Below are 24,798 nucleotides of genomic sequence, written 5' to 3'. Positions count from 1 at the left end.
TTGTTTTATACATTTGGGAACTCCAGTGTTAGATGCATATATGTTTAGGATTGTGATATTTTCCTGTTGGATGAGGCCTTTTATCATTAAATAATGTCCCTGTCTTTTTAAACTGCTCTCGCTTTAAAGTTTGTTTTGTCTGATGTAAGAATAGCTACTCCTGCTCACTTTTGGTGTCAATTTGCATGAAATGTCTTTTTCCACCCCTTTATCTTAAGTTTATGTGAGTGCTTATGTGTTAGATGAGTCTCCTGAAGGCAGCAGATAGTGGTTGGTGAATTCTTATCTACTCTGCAATTCTGTGTCTTTTAAGTGGAGCATTTAGGCCATTTACACTCAATGTTAGTATTGACATATGAGGTACCATTCCATTCATCGTGCTATTTGTTGCCTGTATACCTTGTTTTTTTGTTTTTATTTTTTAAATTGTAGTTTTGTTTTATAGGTCCTGTGGTGTTTATGCTTTAAAGAGGTTCTGTTTTGATGTGTTTCCAAGATTTGTTTCAAGATTTAGAACTCCTTTTAGCAGTTCTTATAGTGGTGGCTTGGTAATGGCAAAGTCTCTCAGCATTTGTTTGTTTGAAAAAGACTGTATCTTTTCTTTGTATATGAAGCTTAGTTTCACTGGATACAAAATTGTTGGTTGATAATTGTTTTGTTGGAGGAGGCTGAAGATAGACCCCCAATCCCTTCTAGCTTGTAGGGTTTCTGCTGAGAAATCTGCTGTTAATCCGATAGGTTTTCCTTTATAGCTTACCTGGTGGTTTTGTCTCACAGCTCTTAAGATTATTTGTTTCATCTTAACTTTAGATAACCTGATGACAATGCATAGGTGATGATCTTTTTGTGATGAATTTCCCAGGTGTTCTTTGTGTTTCTTGTATTTGGATGTCTAGATCTTTAGCAAGTCTGGGGAAGTTTTCCTCGATTATTCCCCCAAATAGGTTTTCCAAACTTTTAAATGTCTGTTCTTCCTCAGGAACACTGATTATTCTAGGTTTGATCATTTAACATAATCCCAGACTGCTTGGAGGCTTTGTTCACATTTTCTTATTCTTTTTTCTTTGTCTTTGTTAGATTGGGTTAATTTGAAGACCTTGTCTTTGAACTCTGAATTTCTTTCTTCTACTTGTTCGATTCTATTGCTGAGACTTTCCAGAGCATTTTGCATTTCTATAAGTGTGTCCATTGTTTCCTGAAGTTTCTACTGTTTTTTATTTATGTTATCTATTTCACTGAATATTTCTCCCTTCACTTCTTGTATCTTTTTTTGATTTCCTTACACTGGGCTTTGCATTTCTCTGGTGCCTCCCTGATTAGCTTAATAACTAACCTCCTGAATTCTTTTTCAGGTAAATCAGGGACTTCTTCTTGGTTTGAATCCATTGCTGGTGAGCTAGTGTGATTTTTTGGGGGTGTTAACCTTGTTTTGCCATATTACCAGAATTTGTTTTCTGGTTCCTTCTCATTTGGGTAGGTTCTGTCTGAGGGAAGGTCTACAGCTGAAGGCTGTTGTTCAGATATTTTTTGTCCCACGGGGTGTTCCCTTGATGTAGAACTCTCCCCCTTTTCCTATGGATGTGGCTTCCTGAGAGACGAGCTGTAGTGATTGTTTTCTCTCTTTAGGATTTTGCAACCCAGTAAGTCTACCAGGCTCTGGGCTGGTGTTGGGGGTTTTCTGCACAGAGTCCGGTGATGTGAACCACCTGTGGGTCTCTCAGCTGTGGATACCAGCACCTGTTCTGGTGGAGGTGGCGAGGAGGTGAAATGGACTCTGTGAGGGTTCTTAGCTTTGGTGGTTTAATGTAGTATTTTTGTGCTGGTTGGCCTCCTGCCAGGAGGTGGCACTTTCCAGAGAGCATCAGCTGCAGTAGTATGGGGAAGAATAAGTGATGGGCAGGGCCCTAGAACTCTCAAGAGTATATGCCCTTTGTCTTCAATTACCAGGGTGGGTAGGGAAGGATTATTGTGTGGGGGCAGGGCTAGGCATGTCTAAGCACAGACTCTCCTTGGGCAGGCCTTGCTGCATCTACTGTGGGGGATGGGGATGAGGCTCCCAGGTCAATGGAGTTATGTTCCTTCAAGGATTATGGCTGTCTTTACTGTGTCATGCCGGGGGAAAGCCGGCAGTCACAGGTCTCACCCAGCTCCCACAAAATCCGAAGGACTGGTCTCACTTTTACTGTGCCCCTGCCTCCCAACAGCACTGAGTCTGTTTCCAGGCAACTGGGGGAGCAGGGCTGAGGACTTGCCCCAGGATACCTGCCTCCCAGCTGCTGTAGCAAGTATGTTTTTCCTTCTTCCCCTGCCTGTGGAGTCTGCACACCAGATTCATGACTTCCCCTGAGTTCTGACCAGGAAAGTTCTCCACCAGTTCAAATTGTTTCAGATTTCAACTGGAGATTTCCTTCTCCCTGTGGCCTTTTCCCAGTGCCTATGGCTGCCCTCCAGAAGGATCCCTGTGAGGCCAGGCAGAAATGGCTTGCTAGGGGACCCAGTGAGCTCACAGGTCTTTCCCCACGACTTCCTTTTCCCCTGTATTTTGCTCGGCTCTCTAAATTGACTTGGCTCCAGGTAAGGTCAGAGTCTTCTCCTGTATTCTAGACCTTCAGTTTCCCCAGTTGGTGGGCGAGGGGGTGTGTTCAGGAACAGACAATATCCCTTTCCCACTTCTACAGTTTGGGCACTCAGCATATTTGGTGTGTCTCCCGGGTCCTGCAGGAACAATGTGCTTCCTTCAGAGGGTCTGGGGGTCCTGTGAGGTTTCCTGATTTATTCCTGCAGTCATTCTGGAGCAAAAATTCATGATGCGAGCCTTCACATGTGGCTCTGTCCGTCCGAGTCAGAACTGCAATCTAGTCCTGCCTCCCACCTACCATGATCCCCTTATCTTTCTATTCTTTTACACTGTTTTCATTTTTCTGTTATCAGAATATATTAATTTATGGTAAAAATAGTTTTCCTGGCCGGGCGCGGTGGCTCAAGCCTGTAATCCCAGCACTTTGGGAGGCCGAGACAGGCGGATCACGAGGTCAGGAGATCGAGACCATCCTGGCTAACATGGTGAAACCCCGTCTCTACTAAAAAAAAAAAAAAAAAAATACAAAAAAAAAACTAGCCGGGCGAGGTGGTGTGCGCCTGTAGTCCCAGCTACTCGGGAGGCTGAGGCAGGAGAATGGCGTAAACTGGGGAGGCGGAACTTGCAGTGAGCTGAGATCCGGCCACTGCACTCCAGCCCGGGTGACAGAGCGAGACTCTGTCTCAAAAAAATAAATAAATAAATAAATAAAAACAAAAACAAAATAGTTTTCCTTTATATTCAGCTCTTGAAGTATCTGCTCTTCACTACACCCAAACTAACTAATTTGGCAAACTAATCCCTGGCAATGGGATACTATTGGACTGATAAATTTTCCCTTCCCAGATAAGTAGCTAATAATAACCAATAACTATAGTGGATTTACAATGTGCCCAGACTGGACTAAACTATTTGCTGGTTTAATCCTTATAGCAATTTCAAACAGAGAGTTTATTTTTATTTCCATCTTATAAATAAAAAAGGTAGTTTTAAAAAAGCATTATTCAGGTCATCTATGTTTCCTGAATTTTTATCTTAATTTTTCTATCAAATGCTGAGAGAAGATGCTAAAATCTTCAACACTGTACAAAAATCTATAGTTGTAGAATTGTACATATCTTCCCTTAGTTCTATCAATTTTTGTTTCATGTATTTTAAAGCTCTGTTATAGGCACATGCACATACAAGACTGTTATGTTTTCCCGATGACATTTGAATCATTGTGAAATATTCCTCTTAATCTTTGGTAATACTTCTGTCTTGAATGATCCGGCTTTTTCTGGCATGGTATTGTATATACTTTTGCATCTATTTACTTTCAATCTATCTGTGTAATTATATTCAAGGTGGGTCCCATTCACAGCATTTCTTTAAATCTTACTTTTGTTTTTAAGCCATTACAATAAGCTCTACTTTTTCTTTTCTTTTTTTTTTTTTAGCTAATTGGAATTTTTGGCCAATTAATATTTAATATAATTATTATGATGATTATATTTGGATACACCATTTTATTTCTTTTCTTTTTTGCCCCCTCTGATTTTTGTTCTTCTGTTCCTTCTTTCTTGTCTTTTATTGTTTTTTTAACAAAAGAAGCTCTTTTTAAAAGAAAAAAATTTAGATTTACATAAAAGTTGCAAAAACAGTACAGAGAGTTCCTGTATACCTCTTACCCAGTTTCTGCTGAAGTTAACATCTTACCTTATCATGGTATATTCGTCACAACTAAGAAACCAACATTAGTACAGTACTATTAATTAAGTGTCAGACTTTATTCGTTTCCTTGTTTCGTCATAAATAACCTTTTTTGCCTGTTCCAGGAGCCAATCTAGGGTACCATATTGCATTTAGTGCCTTTAAAAATTATTATTTGGACATGTTTTAGAATTCCAGTTTAACTTACGTTAATGTTTTTTCTATATATTATTGTATTTTTTTACCCAGTGGCCGCTGTAAGAATCATGATATACATTCTTAACTTTTTGTAATCTAATTTGAGTTTACATTGTCCCACTTTGCATAAAATATACTAACCTTGCAATCATGTAGGTCCTCTTATACCTGCCCCCAGCATTTCCTTTGTGTTATGATTGCCACATGACATTTGTATACATTACACATCCTACAATGCAAGGTCATAGTTTTTGCCTTGAATAGTGATATATATTGGAAAGGAATTAGACTGGAAAAGCAGTCTTTTCTGTTTGCTAGTTTTGATGTTCTTTTTGTCTTTCTAAAGATCCATATTTTCTTTTTTTTTTTTTTTTTTTTTTTTTTTGAGACAGAGTCTCGCTCTGCCGCCCAGGCTGGAGTGCAGTGGCCGGATCTCAGCTCACTGCAAGCTCCGCCTCCCGGGTTCACGCCATTCTCCTGCCTCAGCCTCCCGAGTAGCTGGGACTACAGGCGCCCACCACCTCGCCCGGCTAGTTTTTTGAATTTTTTTTTTAGTAGAGACGGGGTTTCACCGTGTTAGCCAGGATGGTCTTGATCTTCTGACCTCATGATCTGCCTGTCTCGGCCTCCCAAAGTGCTGGGATTACAGGCTTGAGCCACTGCTCCCGGCCAAGATCCATATTTTCATTTGATATCATTTATCTTCAGATAAAGAACTTTCTTTAGCATTTCTTATAATAAAGGTCTGCTAGTGATCAATTCTCTTCATTTTCTTTTATTTGGAAAGTCTTTATTCTGCTTTCATATTTGATAGATATTTTGGCCAGATATTAAATTCTGGGATGACAGATCTTTTTTGCTTTTAGTGCTTTGAGAATGTTGGTTCACTGTGTTGGCCTCCATTGTTTCTGATATAATAAATCAGCAGTCATTTGACTCATTATTCCCCTCTGTGTAATGTGCTGTTTTTCTCTGCATGCTTTTGACACTTCATCATTCATTTGACTCTAATGTGCCTAGATATGGTTTTCTTTTATTTAACTTGATTGGGATTTGCTGAGCTTCTTAGTTGTAAATTTATGTGGTTTGCCAAATTTGGCAATGGATTTTTGGCCATTATTTATTCAAATAATTTTTTCTACCCCATTTCCTCTGTTCTTCTAGGAGTTCAATTGTATGTATGTTAGACCTTTCAATACCGTCCTTCAGGTACTATCATTTTTATCTCTGTCTTTCAGTTTGGATATTTTCTGTTGATATCTCTTTAGATTCACCTACTCTTTCATCTGTTTTAAAAAATTTTGTTAAGCCCCATCCAGTTACTGTTTTAAAGTTAGATATTGTATTTTTTAATTATAGAATTTCCATTTGATTATAATTTTAGGTGTCTCTATGTGATGATACTTACTATGTTTTAATCACTATAAGCACATTTTCCTTATGTCATTTAGTATAGTAAGAATTGCCATTTTAAAATAAATTTCTGCTAATTTCAATATCTGTGTCATCTTGAGCTTGACTTTTGCCTATTTTATTTACTCCTGAGAATGCATCACATTTTCCTGTCTATCAATATGTCAGGAAATTTTGGATTGTACTCTGGACATTGTGAATGTCCTATTGTGGAGACTGGATTCAGTTGTATTCTTTCAAAGAGTTTTGAATTTTTTGTTTTAATAAGAAATAAACTTGGTAGGGTTCAAACTGCAAATTCTGTTTTTTTGAGTGGCCCCTCATATCTGTTTTCTGTTCTTTCACCCTTAGATAGGGTGCTTACAATCTCTCCTGTACATGGGTGGTTGGGGGTCAGGCAAAAATTGGGGCAGACTTTATACATGGAATTTGGGGTTTTCTGTCTCTGGCTCTCTCCTTTTGAGGATTCTCCCTCACTTTCTAGCAGCTGGGATTGCCCTCAAACTCTATCTGCCAGTTCTTCAGGCAAGAAAGATGGTGAGTTTCCTCTCAGTTTTAGCTGCCCCTCAGAACAGTGACTGCAGCTGACCCTCAGGCCAAAAGTGGTAAAAACAGGAGAATAACCTCATACTAATCCTTTCTTCCAAGTGTTAACTTCCCTCTGGAGCCTGCTTGCTCTTGTATACTCTCCAGGGTCTTCAGATAGATTTTGTCCTATCACAACCCCTGAGTTTATAGTTGTTATTGGCAGGAAGCTGAGTACAGTAAGCATTTACTCAGCCATACCAGAAGTGGAACTCGATCTAGATCCTGATTCCTAGCCACTGAGTTGTACTGACTGTCACATAGTAAAATGGCTCTTCTGGCCTCATCACATATTCTTTAAAGGATCATTGCTCTGAGAAATGTCTCAAATGGTAAGTTTTCAGATACTATGTAAGGCTGATAATGTTTTTGGAGATGGGGACTTTTCTCAATGCTTTTCAAATTACAATGCCCAGTCCATCTATAGACAAGCACCCCTGCCACCACCTCCTTTTTTTTCCTATAAAGAAAGTAATGACTGTGTACACAAACAGGACATACTGACTCATGAAGGGCTAAGCTGGCCTTTGTTAGTGACTCACTATGCCTTAAGAAACTGGGGGAAGTGGCCATGTGGTCAGGCCACCTACTAATGCTTGGTTCTGACTTGAATAGATTTAGAGCAAATTGACCCTGATTGGGGAAAGGAATAAACTTGATTTACCAGGTCATTAGAAGACATTTTCTGTTCACTTTTATTTACCATCAAGAGAGCATGAGATCTTAGGATGTGATTAGAAATGAGCAAATAAACGCAATTTGAATTAAGTCATTCAGTCATGCAGAGTGACGGTAGGGTGGAAGGCGAGGGGAGGCACTAGGACAGAGTGGGGAAAGGTATTGGGCACAATTGGGCCCTGCTGGGCTTAGTACCCACCTCCTCCCTTCTCTGGGCACTGGGATGGGGTTGGATGTTTGGCAGTAGCTGGAAAGGACCAGAGATTTTTTTTTTTTTGAAATGGAGTCTTGCTCTGTCACCCAGCGTGGAGTGCAGTGGTGTGGTCTCAGCTCACTGTAATATCTGCCTCCCAGGTCCAAGAGAATCTCCTGCCTCAGCCACCTGAATAGCTGGAACAACAGGTGCACGCCACCATGCCTGGCTAATTTTTGTATTTTATTAGAGACAGGGTTTGGCCATGTTGGCCAGGCTTGTATTGAACTCCTGACCTCAAATGATCCACCTGCCTTGGCCTCCCAAAGTGCTGGGATTACAGACGTGAGCCCCTGTGCCCAGCCTGGACCTGAGTCATAAAGATCAGTGCCAGCATTTGTTGTTGCTTCAGCCTTCCCTGACTGGAGAGTGTTGGGGACTTGGATTGTTCTGGGGAGTCTCCAAGGAAGGGCCACTCCACCACATCAGCACCCCACCAAGAGAGGATCACAGGGAACAGGAGGCAAGACGGGAGGGCCTGCGCGCAGGAGGGAGTGGACACAGCAGGGTGAGGTGCCACAGGCCAAAACCAACCTTGCTGCCCCCTGTCAACCCTTCTGCCATCAGAGCTGATGAGGCAGGACCCAGAGAGCCCTCAGAGAGTGTGATAAAGCTCAGCCCTCCCTAGGGTGGGCACTGCTCCTGCCTTCCAGGAGAGACCTGAAGGCGGTGGATGCCAAAGCCGTCCCCTGGTGGCTGCAGCTGCCATCTGAACTCCCGCCCGTTGGCCTTCCTTCCTGTGAACTAAGTGGCTTCAACTGCAGACAGCAAACTTTGGGAGGAGAAATGCACTTTCTTGTACCCCTTCCTCCTGCGAGTGGGACTCTAAGTGATTAAGGGAGTAGGAGAAGGGGAGGAGCAGGGGGATTAAAGGCAGGGAAAGGAATGGAAGGGAGGGAGGGGAATGAATAAAACTGACAGGAATGACAAGAGGATGTGTCATGGAATTGTCACAAATTCTGGGTTGCAGACTGAGCTCAGTGCCATCCCCTCTTCCCTGGCACCACCTCCTCCAAGTTTGGGCAGGTCCTTTTCTTGCTGGTTTCCTGTTTCATAACTGTTGAGTTTTGCTCACCAGCACCCTCCATCAAATGTTTAAAAGCCAGCTACTGGGGAGGCCATGGGAGGAGGATTGCTTGAGCTCAGGAGTTCGAGACCAGCCTGGACAACATAATGAGACCCTGCCTCAAAAAACAAACACACAGGGCCAGATGCGGTGGTTCACGCCTGTAATCCTAGCACTTTGGGAGGCCGAAGCGGGCAGATCACTTGAGGTCATGAGTTCAAGAACAGCCTGGCCAACATGGTGAAACCTCGTCTCTACTAAAACTACAAAAATTAGCCAGGTGTGGTAGCATGCACCTGTAATCCCAGCTCCTCTGGAGGCTAAGGCACGAGAACTGATTGAACCGGGAGGCAGAGGTTGCAGTAAGCTGAGATTACACCATTGCACTCCAACCTGGGTGACAGAGTGAGACTTTGTCTCAAAAAAAAACAAAAACAAAAACATCCCAAAAAACAACCCCCCATTCAAAAAACAAAAGTCCAAACACAAAACAAAAAGCTTAAGAAAGTAGGGGAAGGATGCTTTGGAGTCTATACACCACCTCTTTTAAAAATGCTTACCTGAATTTCCCGCAAAAAGTGTTCCCTCCTTCCAAACAGGTATTAAGACTCTCACCTTCTAAGAGACTTGCCCTAACTGGAGTGCTGGAGTCTGAACTTTCTTTGAACATTGTTTGATCTCAGATGCAGCCAGTCCTGTGCACAGCCTGATGGGATGGAATGTTCAGGGTCCCCATATGATTCCCTGGCTGGCCTAGCTGAGAGACACAGCTCTCCCCAGGCAGAGAAGGCAGCACAGGAGGAAGAAGCTCCAATATCGAGAGTGTGAGGACTGCAAATTCATCAAGAGCTGGCACCTCCAACCACAATGTGCAGTTATGGATCAACAAAACTAGCTTTTGTTTTAATTTTTGACTTTTTTATTTTTAGCTTTTTCCTCCCCAGCCATCATGGTGTTGCATGCCCATTGTAGAAATCAAAAAAGTGATAAAGAGGTTGATGAAAACTGTCTATGAACTTACTACCTACTGTATTTTTCGTCTATTTTTTTCTTTTATACCTGAGATAAAATAGTGTATACTACTTTTTTTTCTTTTTGTGAGAGTCTTACTCTGTTGCCCAGGCTAGTCTTGAATTCCTGGCTCAAGGGATCCTCCTGCCTCAGCCTCCTGAGTAGCTGAGATTATAGGTATGCACCACACATTCAGCTGTCCTGTTTATACTACTTTAAAAACTTAACTCCATGTCAGTAGAACTTTCCCATGACATTAAAACTCTGTAAGCATCATTTTCAATGGCTGCATGACAACCTGCCAAAAGTATATGCTTATTTTGCTTAACAAATCTGCTTATTTTTTTATATTTGAGTTGTTTCTAACTCTACCTTACTTTTAAGTTATTATAAGTAAATCTGAAATGAACATTTTGGTGCACAAGTCCTTTAGGACAGACTTTCAGGAGTGTGATGACCAGGACAGGTTTCCCCTAAGCCTAGGAGGCTGAGTCTCAACCTCCATTCCTCTGCCCTGTAGTTCTTAAGCCAGTTACTCTCTTCCACCTCACTATTTCCCCAAAGTTTTTATCAGCTTACATTCCCACCAGCCCTTGGGGGAAATTCAGGTTATTTTGAGAGGTGATTTGCAAGCTGGAAAAACCCTTCTGTTGCTGTAATCACAAGGAAAGTCACACATCTCCCTGACCTCCCATCAGGCTCAGTCTCCTGAGCCTGTCCCCAAAACAATGACGCGATTAATGATCACATGAGAATCAACAAATCTGTAGTAAATTTCAACTTCATTCCGAGTGTTTTGCATGAGTAATGCAACCCTGACAGATTTCAATATTCCCCATTCCAGTTGTATAAATGAAAAAGCAGAGGCTCAGAGATAGGAACTTGCCCAAGAGCACACAGGTGGTGAGAGTCAGAGATGTTGGCTGGCTCCTGAGACCTGTGCTCTTGCCACACACTACAGGATTTTTTTAAAAAAAGAGGCAGGGACTTGTGGCTGAATGCTGAGGGTTGAATTTCTAAGAGTTTGAGAGTCATTTGGGAGTCAGGGGAAGTGGGACCTGGTGAGGTTTTCTGGATTTTGGTTTCCGTTGTGGTTTTGGCTCTAACATTTGGGTCACCTGCCACATAGATGGAGGCCAACAGGTGGTGGCTCAAGGCTGTGCCGCTGGAAGGACAGGTCTTGTTATGCTTCTGATGTAGGCAGAGACTTTCCAAAACTTTCCAAAATTTCTATCCCGATTACCTGGTCTAGGCTGCAGGGCCCTCAGTACTGGGTTTCCCTGAATTGAGATAGTGTAGCTGCTCTACTGCTCTGAAAAACAAGACACTTTCAACTTAATATCCTTGGATATCTAACTTCCTGCAAACACAAGTTTAATAGCTGCAAAAATATGATTGTATATACACTCGTCTGTGTACAATTTTCCCCCTTTATTGTTTTTTTGATTTGCTCTTTATTCCTCCTTTTTTCCCTTCCTCCTGTAACCACCCAGTGGTTCCCTTCCTCCTGTAACAGCTGGGCTGTGTCTTGCCTGCTGCCTAGACAGAGCTGACTTATCAAGACAGGGGAATTGCAATAGAGAAAGAGTAATTCACACAGAGAGCAGGCTGTGGAGGAGATCAGAGTTTCATTACTACTCAAATCAGTCTCCCCGAACATTTGGGAATCAGAGTTTTTAAAGATAATTTGGTGGGTGGGGGAAGTCCTGTGTGTCGAGAGTGCTGATTGGTTGGGTTGGAGATGAAATCATGGGAAACCGAAGCTGTCCTCTTGTACTGAGTCAGTTCCTGGGTGGGGGCCACAAGATGAGATGAGCCAGTTTATCGATCTGGGTGGTAGTACCAGCTAATCCATCAAGTGCAGCATCTGCAAAATATGTCAGGCACTGATTGATTTTGGGAGCAGTTTAGGGAGGGTCAGAATCTTGCAGCCTCCATCTTCATGACTCCTAAACCATAATTTCTTTCTTTCTTTCTTTTTATTATGTTTTAACTTCTAGGATACATGTGTACAACATGCAATTTTGTTACGTAGGTATACATGTACCATGTTGGTTTGCTGCACCCATCAACTCATCATTTACATTAGGTATTTCTCCTAATGCTATCCCTCCCCCAGTCCCCCACCCCACGACAAGCCCTGGTGTGTGATGTTCCCCACCTTGTGTCCAAGTGATCTCATTGTTCAATTCCCGCCTATGAGTGAGAACATGCGGTGTTTGGTTTTCTCTCCCTGTGATAGTTTGCTGAGAATGATAGTTTCCAGCTTCATCCATGTCCCTGCAAAGGACATGAACTCAATCTTTTTTATGGCTGCATAATATTCCATGGTGTATATGTGCCACATTTTCTTAATCCAGTCTATCACTGATGGACATTTGGGTTGGTTCCAAGTCTTTGCTATTGTGAATGGTGCCACAATAAACACACATGTGCATATGTCTTTATAGTAGCAGGATTTATAATCCTTTAGGTATATACCCAGTAATGGGATCGCTAGGTCAAATGGTATTTCTAGTTCTAGATCCTTGAGGAATCGCCACACTGTCTTCCACAATGGTTGAACTAGTTTACAGTCCCACCAACAGTGTAAAAGTGTTCCTATTTCTCCACATCCTCTCCAGCATCTGTTGTTTCCTGACTTTTTAATGACTGTCATTATAACTGGCATGAGATGGTATCTCATTGTGGCTAAACCATAATTTCTAATCTTGTAGCTAATTTGTTAGTCCTACAAAGCCAGTCTAGCCCCCAGGCAAGAAGGGGGTTTGTTCTGGGAAAGGGCTGTTACTGTCTTTGTTTTAAACTTTAAACTATAAACTAAGTTCTTCCCAAAGTTAGTTCAGCCTATGCCCAGGAATGAACAAGGACAGTTTGGAGATGAGAAGCAAGATGGGGTTGGTTAGGTCAGATCTCTTTCACTGTCTCAGCTATAATTCTGCAATGGCAGTTTCACTCCTTCCACGTCATCATCCTGCCCCCAACCTCAGGTGAACCACGTTTACAACTATTCACTCTGCCATATTTCTTCATGTCATATACATGTGTATATATGTAATAGATATGTATACATATAATACAAGCATATATATGTACATACAAACATTTACATATACAGCATTTTGAAGTGATTAACTTATTAAAATGGATCGAGTTATGAACATTTGACTGTGGTTTGGTTTTCTTACTCAATGATGTTTGCTGAAGACTTCTTTAAGCCATTCGTTATGTCTTATTCATTCTTTTAAATAATGGCATAATAATCCATGGTGTGGGTGTACCCACATTTATTTAGCTATGTGTCTATTAATGGTAATTTCATTTGTTTTCATTTTCCCTCACTATGAACAATCCTGTAAGAAACACCCTCACACATATATCCTCAAATACTGGCAATTTTATTTTTATAAGATGGATTCCCAGAAGTGTAATTGTTAGGCCAAAGGGCATATACAGTTTTTGTTTTGTTTTGTTTGTTTGTTGTTTTGAGATGGAGTCTTGTTCTGTCACCCACACTAGAGTGCAGTGGCGCAATCTTGGCTCACTGCAACTTCTGCCTCCTGAGTTTAAGCGATTCTCCTGCCTCAGCCTCTCCAGTAGCTGGGATTATAGGTGCCTGTCACCACGCCCTGCTAATTTTCATGTTTTTAGTAGAGATGGGGTTTCACCATGTTGGCCAGGCTGGTCTCAATCTCTTGACCTCAGGTGATCCACCCATCTCGGCCTCCCAAAGTGCTGGGATTACAGGCATGAGCCACCACGCCTGGCCATATAGTTTTAATTTTAGTGAAAGCCCCAGTTGGCTATCTAAAATGATTCTAATATGTCACTTTTCCACTATAATACAGGAAAATGCCACATATTTCTCTACATCCATACCAGCAATAGGAGTTTTAAGTGTTAATTTTCTTTTCTCATCAGAAGGGCATACGATGATGTTGTGTAACTATGTCACATTTATTTCCGTGTCTGTGAGTGAATCTGAGCATGTTTGCTGGCTTTTTGGGTTTGCTCCTCTATGGGTTTTTAAATAATTTGATTTGTCCACTTTTCTTTGTGATGATTGTCTTTTTCTTGTCACACTTGTAGGAGCTGTTTGCATGTTTTAAGAACTAACTTTATATCATCTGCATTATAAATATTTTCCTTTGGACAACTGCATTACTGTACAGTTGGCCCTTGAATAATATGGGGTTTAACTGCATGAGTCCACTTATATGCAGATTTTTTTCAATCAAAAGTGGATCGAAAATACAGTACTTATGGGATGCAAAAATTCCATATACAAAGGGCCAACTTTTTATATATGCCAGTTCTGCAGGACTGACTTTTGGTATAAGAGGGGGTCCTGAAACCAATCCCCTGCATACACTAAGGGACAACTGTAGTTTGTTTATGGAACCTTTTACTGTACAAAAGGTTCTTGTTTTCTTTGTAATTTTTAATGGTCAAAATATGCCCATCTTTTTTTTTTTTTTCCTTTCCCATCTGTTTTTTTTTAATAGCTTCTAAGTTCTCAGTCTTGGTTATGAAGGCCTTCTCTGCTATTTCATATATATCAGGTCTTAGTCTGCTTGGTTTGTCATTACAAAACACTGTAGACTGGGTAGATTAAACATCAGAAATTTATTTCTCACCATTCTGGAGGCTGGGATGTCCAAGATCAAGGTGCTGGCAATTTCAGTTTCTCGTGAGGACTCTCTTCTTGGTTTTCAGATGGCCACCTTCTTGCTGTGTCCTCACATAGCAGAGACAAAGTAAGAGAGAGAGAAAGAGGGAGAAAGTGAGTGAGGGAATGAGAGAGCTCATCAGTGCTCTGGTGTCTCTTCCTCTTCTTATAAAGACATTAATCTAATCATGAAGGCCTCACCCTCATGGCCTCATCTGACCCTAATCACCTCCCAAAGGCCCCACCTCCTGCTGCCATTACACTTGGGGTTGGTGCTTTAACACACGAATTTGGAGGTGGTACACAAACACTCAGTCAATAACATATTGTCTACCAGATTCTCTTTGTGAGATTTTTTATTGCATTTCTGTAATACAGGAATGACCACTACTTAAGGTAACAAACAACTCCAAAGCCTCAGTGGCCAGCACAAGAAAGGCTTAGTTTTCAATCAGTCTTATCAGGTGTGGGACAGTCAACCCCGAGCAATGAGTTGGGGACCCAGATCCCTTCCATTTGTGATGGATCTTCAACATGTGACTCCCACAGTCACTGCAGAAGAGGAAGAGGGAGCAAGAGAGAGGACAACTACTCAAGGGATTTTTTTGTGTTCTCTGTTACTTCCTCCTATATTCCATTGCATGGAACCCAGCCCCATGGAACCTCAACCAAACTGGAAGAGAGGCTGGGAAATGTCTTTCTCAGTGCTCAGAAAGAGGAAAAGTCAGAAGCTAGCCAGCCTATACCATATTTACTTTTAATAGTCAACATTTCAATTCAAGTGGGGTTAAAAATATATAGTATAAGACATATGTGTTCATTTTTATTTTCTTCCAGATAATTGCAGCAGCAGCAGCAGCAGCACCACCACCATATATTAGCTTATTCTCTTTCTGCTGAATTGAATTACTGCTTAAAATTTTTTTAAATTTTTAAATTTTTCACATGAAAGCTTTTAGTTTATTAATCTGCTCATCAAAAATCCACATGATGTCTGCAGATGATGTCACTATAGCATCTTTACTCCTTTGGCTTTTTGCCAGCACCAATATTGGTCTTTGCAGTGTCCCTGACTTTCTTCATTCTGTTCTTGTGCTTCTTTTGCTGCTTTCGTGAGGTCTTTTTCTTCTCATACAGGCCATGTCTTGCAAGTCTATGTTTGTACCCAGGCTGGCTGCGGTAGCTATTCACAGGTGTGATCATAGTTCATGCCAGCTTTGATCTCCTGAGCTCAATCCATCCTCTCACCTTGGCCTCTCCAGTATCTGGGACTACAAGTATGTGTCATGCTCTCGACTTCCAGTGTGTTCTTAACCTACTGGATTGCATTTTAAAAATCTTTCTAGCCTCTGTGGAATTCTCTTCCTTTCCCACTGGCTCATACACATCTTTTTAAAAATCCAACATTCATTTATTTATTTATTTGAGACAGGATCTCACTCTGCCACCCAGGCTGGAGTGCAATGGTGCAATCTCTGCCCACTGCAACCTCCACCTCCTGGTTTCAAGCGATTTTCCTGCCTCAGCCTCCTGAGTAGCAGGGATTACAGGCGTGCACCACCACGCCTGGCTAATTTTTGTATTTTTAGTAGAGAAGGGGTTTCACCATGTTGGTCAGACTGGTCTCAAACTCCTGACCTCATGATCTGCCAGCCTCGGCCTCCCGAAGTGCTGGGATTACAGGTATGAACCACCGTTCCTGGCAACATTTTTAGTTGTGCTGTATGGAAGGTCTTTTGCTGAGCATCTTGCCAGCTACATGATTGGAAAATCTGACCTGCCATCATGTAGCATATTTTTATGTGCTGCTTATTTTTATGTGGCCAACTTTTGTTCAATTTCTCTCAGTGTGTAGTACACACTGTGGGACACAAAAATAAATAAACGTTGGTCCTCTCTCTCAGGGAAGCTTATGCTCTAACAAGGAGATGCAAGAAGAGATAGGGTTTGAAGGCCTTGCTGAGTGCAAGAAACTCTGTTCTGAACTGTGTCAGCAAGTTGAGGTGCGGATGGGCTGCCCTTCAGGAACTACCTCCAGGCAGTTCTCAGCCTGAGGGAGTTTTTCCTCCATCTGAATTGAAATCTCCTCCCCCCAGTCTCAGCTCTGCCCTTAGGAACTCTGCCGAAGCAATCCAGCCCTGCAGATTTTGAAGACACACATAGTTTGCCTGTGGTGTTTTGTTTTGTTTTCAGCTGTCTCAGTCTCATCTCTATTTGGGAGAATTCCCCAGTTTGTGCAACTTGGTGGGAGGTGTCCCTTCCCAATATGGCATCTGCAAAGGGCCAGCTTCTCTCTGTGCCTTTGGCAGCTTAGGGTGGGTTCATGACTAAGTCTGGGCTGTTGGAGGATCCCACCTGGACTCTGAGCCTAGAAGGAAAATGCAATTTGCAGGGACAAGTTATAGGTTACTGATCAGTAAAGGTAGAGACAAGAGTCCAGAGACAGTGGCAGCAACAGTCCAGTGGAACCAACAGTGCCAGCAGCGCCCTCCCAACTAGGCTGCCCCTTGTGGCTGTACCGGTTGTATGACTTTCTGCCCAGCCTCCCTGGTTTGCCTTCCAAGCCTAGTTCCCCGGCATTCCAGTCATTTCTATGATCTACCAATATGTATTTTTTTTTTTTTTTTTTTTTTGATACAGGGTCTCACTCTGTTGCCCAGGCTGGAGTGCAATGGCATGATATCACCTCACTGCGACCTCTGCCTCCTGGGTTCAAGTGATTCTCCTGCCTCAGCCTCCTGAGTAGCCAGGATTACAAGGCACCCACCATCATGCCTGGCTAGTTTTTGTATTTTTAGTACAGATGGGATTTCACCATGTTAGCCAGGCTGGTCTCGAACTCCTGGCCTCAAGTGATCTGCCTGCCTCGGTCTTGCAAAGTGCTGGGATTACAGGCATGAGCCACTGCACCTGGCTGATCTACCAATATGTTCCTTTTTTGCCTAAGTTAGCCAGAGTTGATTTTTATTATTGGCAAGAGCTACAACTGGTACAAAAGCTCATATGCCCTGTACCACCCCCTCTTTCCGTTATAATACCAAATATTGCTGCCGTGACCTCTGTCCTTCCATGAGGGTTGCCAGCCATTAGAATGTTCTCAGATATCAAAGGAGCTCACTCCATCATAGGGTAGACAGTAGAGGCTTGTCCAGGGCCTTACCTAAGGCCAGCACTGCCCCTCTACTAACTGTTCCCGGGGGCACATATGCAACCAATTCCATGGAAGGTATACAAAGGCCTTGGTGTTCCTTATTTAAGTACAATAAACAGTTACTACTATTAATCCAAATTTGCTTCCATTGAGAAGGAAAAAAGATTTGCATGGAAGCATCTGGGTACTCAGGCCTATGTTTGGGATTTTTCAGAGGGTCTTTCAAAACACTCCTTGTCCCCTTTAAATAAATGTATGTTTCCTTTTCAAATATGTCCTATTTTCCATAATTTACCAAATATTACTGTTGATAAATCTGATGATACTTAAGACATTTATTTTAAAATGATAGGGTGCAAAATATTTGAGCCTGGAGACAAACTGAGAGTACCTAGGGGCTCTCTGGTTCTTTCTCCTGAGTATGGATATTAGTCCCAGTACATGGCCCAAGGGAGGGGCCCGGCTAATTGTAGAACCCAAATTCTAGGCGATAGTGATTGGTTCTAACTGTGGAAACTGAAGTATGGTCAGACCCCTTTCCTGGGATTGGTCTAGAGACACTGGAAGAGAGAAATTCTTTCTCTCCTGGGTTTGCTGGGCTGCAGGTGGTCATCTTCCTGCCCTGAAGATGGAAGCCTAGGGAGACAAGCAGAGATAAGAAAGATCGAGAGAAAGCAAATGGGAGGGAAAGGACAAAATAGTGCAATAGTGACATAGGAAGATGGAGAGAGACAGGCAGTGTCCTAACTGCGCCGAGACTCACCGAGGCTCTTTCTGGCCAGGAGCCCACATCCTGCAGTTCTTCTGATTCAGAGAGTGACACCAATCACTCTTCTTTCCAGAACCCCCTCCTTCCTCTCTGTTAGCTGATAGCAGTTGGGTTTATGTTACTTGCATCCAAGAGTCCTCATTAAAATCCATATTAGGCTGGAATTCATGGTGGTGTCTATTGGGCCCTTTCCAACTTGAGGACAGTTTCCTGTGGTGGAGACAAGGTGTTCAGAGAGAGATGTTGCTGAGTTCTGATTTCGCTTTGTCAGTCCTCAACATTGGAGCCTGCTTTTCAGGCCACGGGTCTTCCCCTTCCTTGATTCTCTGCTCTGTCTGAGCACAACTTTACTGGCCTCTCTGGGGTCTTTAGCAGTTTTCATAAGTCCTGTTCACTCTGAACTTTGGATATGTCTATGCTATTCTTAGAATTTTCTATCTCAACTTTCAAAGCTCTTTCATTTTGTGGATTTGTTCATGTATTATTAATTTTGAAGCATACATATATATGTAATCATAAAAGCAATCTCTGTTTAGTATGAACAACAACAACAACAACAAAAACCCATGAAAATCCAGAAATGGCCAAAAGATGGCTGGTCCTGGTGGTGTGTGCCTTGTAGTCCTAGCTACTTGGGAGGCCAAGGCAGGAGGATTGCTTGAGCCCAGGAATTTGAGGCTGCAGTGAGCTACGATCATGTCACTGCACTCCAGGATGGTGACAGAGCCAGATTCTGTCTCTAAATAAAGATAAAAATAAATGAACAAAGAGAAAAAATGTAAAATAATAATATAATCTCTACATTCAAAGGAAAATATTGTTAATATTTTTATACGTAGTTTTCTCTTTTTTTTTCTATACATATCTGGTCTATGGTATTTTAAAATCCACTTCCAGGCTGGATGTAGTGGCTCATGCCTATAACCCCAGCACTTTGGGAGGCTGACTCACTTGAGGTCAGGAGTTCGAGACCAGCCTGGCCAACATGGTAAAACCCCTGTCTCTACTAAAATTACAAAAATTAACTAGGCATCATGGCACACCCCTGTAATCCCAGCTACTTGGGAGGCTGAGGCAAGAAAATCGCTTGAACCCGGGAGGCGGAGGTTGCAATGAGCCGAGAACGCGCCACTGCACTCCAGCCTGGACGACAGAGTGGGACTCTATCTCAAATAAATAAATAAATAAATAAAATCTACTTTCAACAGTAGGTGAGAAATCACTGCCTCCCCAGGGATGTCACTTTCATGGCTCTGGTTGGTTCTTTCTTTTTACTCAGATACAAACACCGAGAAACCATACCACTTCCTCTTGTTATTGCCTCTGTTTTCCGACTTAAATGATAGAGAGGCAAGACAATACCTTATTAGGCACTACAACTTTAGCAGAACTTGACTTCTTGGGGAGGCCTCTTTCCCATCTCTATCTGCTAGCTTGATGCATCTTCATTTACTTTAGGTCTGTTAAGGGAGGAATTCCATGCTTTTGATCTGGCTGTGGATGTGTTTGTGTGTGCATTTCTAGCATGAGTGCATATCTGTTTTTACTTGTACCCTCACTGAAATAACAGCCTTTTCAGCTTAATAGATTTTCATACATGGGCACATTTTTGTGCCCTTTGGTGCTGCTTCCCATTCCTCTAGTTTAGGAGTATTACAGTCTCAGTCTCTGGGGTGGAGCAGGTCTGGATTGAACTACTGTTTTGGGCACTTAGTTCCCTGACCCAGAACAAGTTATGTAGCCTCTCATATCTGACACTGCTCGGATCTGAGGAATGGGAGTAAGTCGATCTGAAAGAGTCAGGGTTCTGCTTCCATGAAGAAGGCAGTAATACCCAGGAATCTCAGGAATCCAGGGAAGAATTCCCTCAAGTAAGCATTGTCATAAGCACTAAACAAAGTCCCACCCTCTCCTGTGACCCAGAGCCTAAAACTCATTTTAGGAAGGATGAACTTTTTCTCTAGAACCAGAGATAGGACAATATACTCCCTTGGAGCTGTACTAGAACTGAGGGGTCAGTGACTGATAGGACATCTTACAGAAGTGTTTGGATAAGAGGTAAAGGAACAGGGCTGAGTGAGGAGTAGGAGTGGGGATCATAAGGAATTGGGGTGCAGCAGGCCACAGACAGAGAGTCCTGCCTATGGATGCCCTGGTGGTTGTTTAATCCTTTGCTGTCTCCTGAACACACTGTTTCCTGAGCCAGATGCCTTGAGGTATGGGCTTGCCCATGTTCACATTTGCTGTCCTGAGCATTCTTTGTACACAATAAAATGGGTGGTATTAAGGTCTTGGAAGCAATTAGATTTCAAGGAACCATCTCCTACCAGGATATGCATTAACAATCTTCAGTGGATCTGGGCCCACAGGGCACCTATTATTTACCTGAAAGAGCCCTCTAGAAGAGGGTGGGACTCTCTGGGGCCTTAAGTTTCGTCTTGGAAACATACTGGCACCAGGAGGACCACAAACCCACTCTCCCTCCCTTCCTCCACTTACAAGTGTGGGAGCTGGGAGGTTGGGCTATGAGGCTGGAAGTCCCCTAAAGCTGTTATGAGTACAAAAGAACACACAGTTCCCTGGCACCTGTCATCTGCCTGCTCAGTAAGGGTGAGGGCTGGTATCTTCTCTTGTTCCTGAGACCCAGGTAGCAAAGGGGTTTGGTGAGTATTGAGAGAAACCTGGGTGTAAGAATGTAAATGAATTTAGAAGGATGAATAAGAGGTACTCCCTTCCTTTCTTAAAGACTTGGGATGAGGAACAGATGAGGCAGGGGAAATCAGGAAAAGAAGTATTGATGAGGCTGATTGCTTTTCTTATTCTGAGCAAAGTTCTTTGCTGCCAAAGTACTAGGGTAGAATTCAAAGACGAACAGTGTTTATTCATTCATCCAGCAAATAACTACCCACCAGGCAGCCACTGATGTGTGTTGGGATACACAGTCTCTGTTCTCAAGGAACTCATTGCTTATGTATACCTCTGCATTTGTATACATTCCCTCTGCCTGGCCTTCTTTCCCTGTATTCCAGGGTTTCTCAACTTGGACACCACTGGGACATTTTGGGCTGGATAATGCTTTGTTGTGGGGAACTTTTCTGCACATTGTAGGACTTTAAGCAGCATCACTGGCTTCTGCCTACTAAATGCTACCCCCCATCCCAGGTTGTGACATCCAAAAATATTTCTAGACATTGCCAAATGTCCCCTGGGGGCCAATGGAACCACTGATCCATTTTGAGTTTATCCAACTTTCATGACCTCATTTAAGTTCCACCTCTTCCATGAAGCTTGCTTTGGTTAATTCTGGTCATGCTAATTTCTCCTTTCTTTGGTCTCCTGTACCAATTATTGCTGCTGCTTTCCAGTTTACCATGTAATAATCCACTCCCTTCTTTTGATCACTGTTTGGAAGGAAACAACCTTGAAAATGGTCCTAGAGATGTAGATTTCATTCAGCACCATGGCAAACCTGTTACATCTCCTAGAATAAGTTGCTTCCTTTCTGCCATGGAGACCCCAGTTTTCTCAGCTGTCAAATCAATGGCAGTGCTACTCAGAAATTTTCAGCCACAAATCATCAAACATATGGAGGGGCCAATTGCACAGGTTTCTTAAAATGAAGCAGATTTTATGTTGTACACATTGAGTCTCTGTATGGTGTTGGGATGGTATCATGGCCAACACCTGTCCAAAACCACTAGATCATCTTAAAGGCTTTTCTAACATTTGATCATGGTCATGAGATTTCATTTGTATTAAATTCTACCTCTTAATTAGGCTGTGAATGCCTTCAGTGCCTGCTACCTCGGTGATTTCCATAGTGCCACCTAGCTCAGTGCTGGCTTTACAAGAAGTTTGGTCAATATTTGCTGTTTAATCAAGTTTTTAATCCTAAAGCCAAAGATGATTTTCAGGTGCTGAGTCCTGACATTAGGAATCTCCCTGCGTCAGTTAGGAGTGTTTTTATTTGCAAATTATAGAAAGCCTACCCACAGTAGCTTGAAACAAGAGTGGTTTCTTTTTCTCACATAAGAGAAAAGCAATGTTAGGGCTGGTGTCTTGGAGATTTTCTGGGCCTTTCCCTCCTACATGTCTCCTCATGGCCATGAAAAGGCTGCTTTAACTCTAAGTGTCACATCTGCATTCAAGTCTAGGATCAATACCAGGATTAGTGCCAGCCCCATCTGTCTCTTATTAGCAAAGCTAAAACTTTCCCAGAACTTTCCTGCCAAACTTCTGATTACATCTCATTGGTCAGAACTGTATCACATGACCACTCTATGCTACAGGGATATTGGGAGAGTGAATATTTAGCTACTGCAGCCTCTCTAATGGAAAGAAGTAAAGGTAAAGGAGGTAGAGGATGGGTACTATGCTGCCCAATCAGCAGGGTCTGCCGTCATCCCTATTCACAAGCTCCAGCACCTATAGCCCTGACCACAGCAGAGGGCAATGCACCTTGACTGGTGTTTGTCTCAGCAGTGCAGCCTTGATTCCCTGAACTCAGCCCCTGCCCCGGCATGGCTCCAGGCAGTTCTCTGAGAGCAGGGACAATGGTTCAGTGCTCCTAGAGTAGGGGTTAATTCATCAGTGGTTTAGGTTTCTCTTTTCTCTTGGCAGAGTTTGCAGTTGGAATCAAAGGCTTCCCAACAAGGAAACAACTAAGTAAGTTAAACAATACTGCCTGTTTTTGAAATTCCATGGGTTTAACTGGGATTAGAAGTACCAATCTGAGCATTAGCGCAATAAATTATTTGATCATTTATGCTGGCTGAAGCCAGGGAACCAATAAAAAGAATCTTATTCTGTTCTTATCTCTCTACTGACCCCTGCAACAGCCCCCTCAAATTATCATACACACCACTTTCTGATTCATTTATCTGCTAATGTCCCTCTATTCTTCTCCTTTTTTTTTTTTCTCTTTTGAGGCAGAGTCTCCCTCTGTCGCCCAGGCTGGAGTGCAGTGGTGTGATCTGAGCTCACTGCAAGCTCTGTCTCCTGGGTTCAGTGACCTCGGCTCACTGCAACTGCCCCTTCCCAAGTTCAAGTGATTCTCCTGCCTCAGCCTCCCGAGTAGCTGGGACTACAGGCACCTGCCACCATGCCCCGCTAATTTTTTGTTGTTGTTGTTGTTGTATTTTTAGTAGAGACAGGGTTTCACCACATTAGCCAGGATGGTCTTGATCTCCTGAACTCGTGATCTGCCTGCCTTGGCCTCCCAAAGTGCTGGGATGACAGGTGTAAGCCACTGTACCCGGCCATGTCCCTCTATTCTTAAAAATTGCTGATTCTCATTTCTATCCAAAGTCTATATCAGACTTCTGCTTCTAATAGAGGCAGACTAGCTAATATGGGCCAATCTTCCCTCTGAAAACAACTAACAAATTCAGAGAAAACATTTAAAAAATTTTCCCTAAAATATCAAAAACTAATAGGATAGTGAGGAAGCAAGCCAAGATCTAGAAGAAGATGAAGCTCTAGAGGGACAAGCTTGGCATTTGCCCAGAGGGCACTGGCTTATCTAAAAAGAAGGCTGAGAGATGAGTCATGTTTTTGAAAACTGTGGGTGGCTAGGTGCCCATAAGTTCAAATCTACTGCTTTCTTTCTTTTCCATGGTGGAGACCCTGGTAAACTACTTGATACTCAGAGTTGGGGCCCCAAAGAGCTGCACTGTCAGACTAAGGTAAACTGGAATTAAAGTTCACATAGATTCTAGCCTTAGTCATCTGAGTGGCTCAAAAAATTTGAAGCTTTGACTTTGAATTGAAGCAATCTTGGTTGGATTACTAGTGCCCCTAAATGCCTGGCATAGAAACTGAAAATCATGTCCAGAAGAAGATATCATCCTAAGTCTCACATTATTTCTAAAGATACTTTTTCAAACATAATGTTCAACACATAGTAATAAATAACCAAGCAAATAAGGAATGAAGACAACATTCAAAGATCAGCACAAACAAGAAGTAACAGAAAGATATTCATGGTCATTCTTGACAGTGGGATTACCATGCACAGAATCTAAAGCAACATTATAATATACTCAAGAAAACAAAGGCCTGGCCGAGTGTGGTGGCTCACACCTGTAATCCCAGCACTTTGGGAGGCTGAGGTGGGTGGATCGCCCGAGATTGGGAGTTCGAGACCAACCTGGTCAGTATGGTGAAACCCCTGTCTCTACTAAAAATACAAAAATTAGCCAGGTGTGGTGGCAGGTGTCTGTAATCCCAGTTACTCAGGCAGCTGAGGCAGGAGAACTGCTTGAACCCAGGAAGCAAAGGTTGCAGTGACGTGAGATGGCACCATTGCACTGCAGCCTGGGCAACATAGCGAGACTCCGTCTCAACAAACAAACAAACAAACAAAAAAAGTAAAGTCCAAACTTGAAATTTGTTGACAAGAATTGGAAATTGGAAGTTATAAAAAGTAATTGTCCACATTTGATAGAGAACCTCCAGAAACACTCTAATTAAAAATATAATAATCAAAATCAACATCTCAATGATGTATTTAGCAGCAAATAAATACAGTTGATGAAATAACTAGGAGAAAGGTCAAAAGCAACTATCTAGACTTAGCTCAGGAAAAAGCATGAAAAATTCAGAAGAGTCAGAGACATATGCAGTTTGATCAGAATATATACTAAATGCGTGCATATTCAAATGGGGTCCCCAAAGGAGAGAAGAGAGAGAACATTTGAAAAGATAATGTTTGAGAATTCTCCCAAACAGATAAAA

General features: G+C 42.4%; 2 long non-coding RNA genes across 3 annotated transcripts in view; one reads left to right on the top strand and one right to left on the bottom strand.

Moving 5' to 3' along the window:
- Positions 1 to 10,984: 10,984 nt before the first annotated feature.
- On the bottom strand, positions 10,985 to 18,263 carry LOC115895450. The gene is made up of 3 exons (XR_004055617.1): positions 18,058 to 18,263; positions 14,112 to 14,205; positions 10,985 to 11,341 (listed from the first exon to the last, which is right to left on the bottom strand). It is a non-coding gene; the product is annotated as an uncharacterized LOC115895450 (long non-coding RNA).
- A 2,404-nt stretch (positions 18,264 to 20,667) lies between these two features.
- LOC115895513 overlaps positions 20,668 to 24,798 on the top strand; it is a 35,140-nt gene continuing 31,009 nt past the window's right edge. The window contains exons 1-2 of one of the 2 annotated variants that reach the window (XR_004055712.1): positions 20,668 to 20,726; positions 22,684 to 22,728. This is a non-coding gene — a long non-coding RNA (uncharacterized LOC115895513). The remainder of the gene's footprint in view (positions 20,727 to 22,683; positions 22,729 to 24,798) is intronic. The other variant, XR_004055711.1, reaches the window with a different exon arrangement.

Source organism: Rhinopithecus roxellana, chromosome 21 (genome assembly GCF_007565055.1).
Source record: "Rhinopithecus roxellana isolate Shanxi Qingling chromosome 21, ASM756505v1, whole genome shotgun sequence".
Taxonomy (NCBI): domain Eukaryota; kingdom Metazoa; phylum Chordata; class Mammalia; order Primates; family Cercopithecidae; genus Rhinopithecus; species Rhinopithecus roxellana.
This window is presented reverse-complemented; position numbering and strand designations above follow the sequence as displayed.